The 4,857-nt window shown below is 48.8% G+C and overlaps 1 long non-coding RNA gene across 1 annotated transcript; it reads left to right on the top strand.

Moving 5' to 3' along the window:
* The first annotated feature begins 412 nt into the window (after positions 1 to 412).
* LOC132018791 (uncharacterized) lies at positions 413 to 3,886 on the top strand. The gene is made up of 3 exons (XR_009404587.1): positions 413 to 499; positions 662 to 839; positions 3,653 to 3,886. It is a non-coding gene; the product is annotated as an uncharacterized LOC132018791 (long non-coding RNA).
* Positions 3,887 to 4,857: the final 971 nt, after the last annotated feature.

Raw genomic sequence — 4,857 nt, 5'->3', positions numbered from 1 at the left:
AGCTGATGCTTTGTCCCCCGCTCCTCCTCCGGGGAACGGGTTGGTTCTGATGGGTGACTCCTGTCCGGTGTCCACGGGGTAGCACGGGGGTCTGGAGCAGCCCCGGGGCCTGGCAGGCTAGGAGAGCAGAGCTCCACGGGAGAGGCCCGACAGAGCTTCAAATTCTCTCATCAGAAACATCAGAACTGAGGGGTCAACAAGAGACCAGGAGCTCCAAGGGGCTTAGTATCATGAAAGCTGGAAGGGTGTGGAGACAGATAGCAAGTGTGGCAATGGTGAGTGCCCCTAGGCAGGGTACACGTGTATCCTTGAAGGGTGGTTCTGTATCAGGAGCATTGCAGGCTCGAAATAAACGTTTGAGGGCCCCACTGACTGATGGGTTAATGAGATACTTGCCTCTTTGTCCTTCAGCATCTTTCACTGCCTCAGTCTGGCCAGTTATCTACTCCCTCTCATTTTCAGTTCTTTCAAGTATGCGCCGCTGCGGGTCAGGGCGAAGGTGGGCATCCCTCATGGAACCTTCCAGAGTGGCAGAAGCCTGGGCTAGTGTCAGCCACATGACCCCAGGATAGGGTTTGCTACTGATTTATACATCTTAGTGGATGTACACCAGTTGATACTGTTTTTTTGTTTTTGTTTTTATTTCTGCGTGCCCTTTCAGTAAGCCGAGTTTTGAGACGTTTTGCCTTTTCGGGATCTACATTATGCCAGATACCAAGAGGCTTTAAGAAAGAGGTGCTCCTAACTACTGGAGAAGAAGATGAAACATAAACACTTTCACAGAAACCTTAACGCGGGATGAAGACGGGACAGGAGCAGACGGGGACACACACGGAAAGGTCACTGGTATTCCTGGGAAACTGGGAAAGAGGGTTGCAGCTGCACCATCAGGCAGTACAGGCTTCCTTGGGCATTTGCCAGGACTCTTGCAAGATGTGTGTGTGAGTTTTATAATGCAGAGGGAGGGCATCCATATCAAAGCAAACAGGAGACTCTCTCAGGGGGCATATTCGGGGAAGAGTGGAGAGTCTGCTTTGTGAAGAAGAATAGATTGGAACTGGAGAAGGAGGTGGAGACCTTGTCCTCCAGGGGAGAAGCCTGTGGTGACTCGGGGAAATACGGAACTACTGGTGGGTTTTTATTCTGGGGGAGGAGGGAGTAGGGTCAGGACTAAGGCAAAGCAGCTGAGAAGCAGGTAGGATGCACATGCAAGAAGGGGCTCACTCTCAGGGGTGGGCCCTGTCCTTATAAGGTCTGAGAGTGACCCTTGTCACTGTGCTTCTGGCCTGGCCAGGGAGATGAGGGAGGGGATGGGCAACTGTGTCATGACATTAAAGACATAGCTCTGAAAGCCCTTTTTAAGATAAATTGGAAAAAGTGGGCCTGGGAGGCGAGATTGGGCACTTCCTATAAATAAGCATTAAATCACAGGAGCCTGGGTGACACAGCTGGTTGAGTGTCCGTCTCTTGGTTTCAGCTTAGATCATGATCTCAAGGTCGTGGGATCGAGGTCCGCATCTACTCCGTGATCAACGGGGTATCTGCTGAAGAGTCTCTCCCTCTTCCGCTGCCCCTCCCCCCTGCTCTCTCTCTCTCTCTCTCAAATAAACAAGTAAATCTAAAAAAAAAAAGTAAATCAGACAGAGAAGACAGACCATGGAAGTGGGGAGCCCTGGAAGGCAGCCTTTCAAAGAGGGAATTCAGACTAGCCGTGGAAAGTACTGTATGAAAATCACCACTCCCATAATAATTAGCAGTCAGGGAATGGTTGCCGGGGGGCAGGAACAGTTTCACATGCTTTGCGTGCATGAATCAATTCAAGGATGGTAGGAGAAACCCCCGCCCGAGCCCAGGGAGCTGAGTTCTAGTCTAGCTCTGCTCTAACCGTAGTGGGAGACTTTGACTCAACTCTTCTCCCAGTAAAAGGGTGAATTACATGCCAAAGGTCTGCTGGCATTCTGAAATCCCCCCAACATACATTTATAACAGCTCACCCAAAGAGAGAACCCCAGCTTGGGGACCCAAAATAGGACCAGTCAAGATCTCTCAGATCAGGTGCCTGGTGAGGTAAGTCCCTCTGTCTTTCACTGGTTCATGTGCAGCCAACCCCCAGCATTTCTAGGTGACAGCTCCCCCCAGTACCAAGACTCCCTTGGGGTCCCTCCTTCTGCCTTTATCCAGCACCAGAGGACTGGCCCACATTTCCACAGGCCCCCCCCCATCACTGTTGTGTTATTAACAAAACTCCCCAAGCCCTCGCAAAGCCCCAACAGCAGAACTGTCCCATGAGAGAAACTGCGGACTTAATAAGCTTCCCCCTAAGCAGCCCCAAATCCCTCCCAGTGATGGGGGTGGGGGGTGGGGTGGGGAGAAGCAGCTATACACAGGACGGAGTCTTGTGGTGGGGGAGGGCAGGAGGGGAGAGAGAAAAAGAATAAAGAAAGTCCCTGAGATCCCAGACCTTAGGGACCAAATTAAAAAGCAGCACCACTTATTCAAAATCAGATGAATGTCAGTGGGATGTTTGTCAAACAAACTTGTCATTATTTGTCACAATTTGAGGAAGTATCCGTCAGTAGTCACACTTGTGCCTGTAACAGAGTAATTCACAACTGCCAGTCTACAGTTTTAAGTCATGCCGGGCCCAAGGTTCGGTGTTATAAACAGCTTTATTTATAATGATTGTGTGGCTATAAATAGTTTGGTTCGCTGGGTGTAGCAGAACGGCTGGGCGAAGTTCTGCCAGAGCCGGAGCCAGGAGGAAAGCAACAGCAGGGAAGGGAACCCTGTTTTTCCCTCTTCTTGGAGGACCCACTCTGTGAGCACTGGCCGGGCCTCCTCTTCCTCGCTGTCCGTTTTGGAACGAGGAGTGGCTGCGCAACTGGGTTCCCAGGAGATGGTGGAACTTACTCACTTAATTAATTAACATCTGCCCCAGGATCTCCCCTGTCGGGCACCGTCTCCTTTGTACCTATTCACGGACAATGAGCTAATTACGGGCTCCTCCAAGCGCTGGAGGGTGTAGGGAGACATCCTGTTATTCTCCAGAACAGGCGAAGCTCTAAAGGTTTGTTTATAGCTTCCGTGTTAATTTGACCGACAGCAATAGTCTCTTCTAAAAATAAGCAGTTGTCAGAAATTTAGAAATTTACTAGTTTCTGGCGTCAGCAGAACCTTGTCTAGGGAGAAGGGAGGTGGGGCGGGGAGCAGAAGAGAGGAAGGGGGATGTGTATACATAAATTTTACATGTAAAATACATAGGTATGTCAGCTTAAAAAACTGATCATTATAGTGTTTGGCACAGGGGCAGTGTTCTTCCAACGGGGGAGGAACAGCCTTCCCGGGCCGCCCTCCGAAACGCTAATGTGTTTGTCATATGGAAATTTCTGCTTCTGTCCATACCCGCACCCCACTCCACCCCCAAAAGCCTTTACGTTCCATTTTAATACCGTTAGGCTGAATCTTATTTTCTTACTTTTTTTTTTTTTTTTTTAAAGAAAAGGTGTGGCTATGAAAAAAATTTATTGGATCTTAATTTGCAAAATTAGTTCTGGTTCATTTTATTGCCGTAATTTAATACCCATAATGATTTTCTGACACATATGTTTTAGCAGCAAGATCTACTTCCTATCCATTTTTCATTTCCATACAGCTGAAGTCTATTAGGTAGGACGGCGCAAATCAGAGCGGGGAGCACCCCGCAAGAAATTGACATCATGCTGTCATCCTCTCAGACACGCGCCGTGCCCCGAGAAGCGCGCAGGGCGACGCATGCAGAGACGTGGGGCAGACGGAGCGAGGAAAGCAATCCTTCCTGAGAAAGGCATTCCTTTTTTTCCCCTGCTGTATCATCATTCACATCTTCATTCTCGTCATCATTATTACAATTCTTTGTCCAAGAGTGCTGTGAGATGCAGCCTTTTTTAAACCTGCCTGACTCTAGCTGGAGCCTCACGAAGCCGGCGGTTACACCCGGGAGGGGCAGGTCGTGGGTGCAGAAGGATCTAAGGTCATGGGACCCAGAGGCGGTGCTTCTCATCCTGACCCGGGTCTTGGGGAAGGCATCCTGGAGGAGGTGGTCCCCGAGTTGATTCCTACAGGTGGTTTCTTAGGGGGGCGGCCGCGTCTTTTTGTGTCTGTGTAGACACCTGCTGACATAGTGGGCGCTTGGTAAAGATTTGCAGGAAGAACAAGTGAAGGTTCACTCTTTTGCAACTTGATTGCCTCGGGGAGAACACTTGGGTTATGCGTTTGCCATACATAAACAAATACACACAGGAATTAAAATGGTGAAAAATGAAACAGGAAATCGACAAGAGATTTCTGGAGTGTGTGCATTGGAGTGAGACAAGGACCCTCTTCTGACTGATGGCCTGGCGTGCCTCATCAAAATGATAGACTTCTTATGGTAAGGATGTCCAAGGCCAAGGTGTAGGGAATAAGAGGGAGCAGTGCACATGTTGAGCTGAATTGATTTCAATGGCCTCGCCAGCGTGTCCTGAATTCCCAGTTTATTTTGGGAAGTGACTTCACCATGCATGGGGCTAAGACCTCATCCGCCATGGGCTCCGGTTCTATAGTCACAAAAGAGGTGGATTAAGCCAAAGAAGAGAGGACCAGTACAAAGAGATAGAGCGTCTGTCAGATTTCTCCCTCATTCTCTTTCCCCCTTCTCTACAACTGTTTCTGGTTATATTTATCTCTATGATTATTTTCAGCATTTTATTTTATTTCATTTTTGTTTTTAGCATTTTAAAAAGAGAGACGCCCAGTGTTTATTTTGGAATAGAAAAGACCAGTGTTTTTCTGTGTTGCTCATTGGGTGAAGGTGCGGGGCGGAGATGGGCGGACTTAATA

Source organism: Mustela nigripes, chromosome 5 (genome assembly GCF_022355385.1).
Source record: "Mustela nigripes isolate SB6536 chromosome 5, MUSNIG.SB6536, whole genome shotgun sequence".
Taxonomy (NCBI): Eukaryota; Metazoa; Chordata; class Mammalia; order Carnivora; family Mustelidae; genus Mustela; species Mustela nigripes.
The sequence above is the reverse complement of the archived record's forward strand: the minus strand, read 5'-3'. Positions and strand labels throughout refer to the sequence as shown.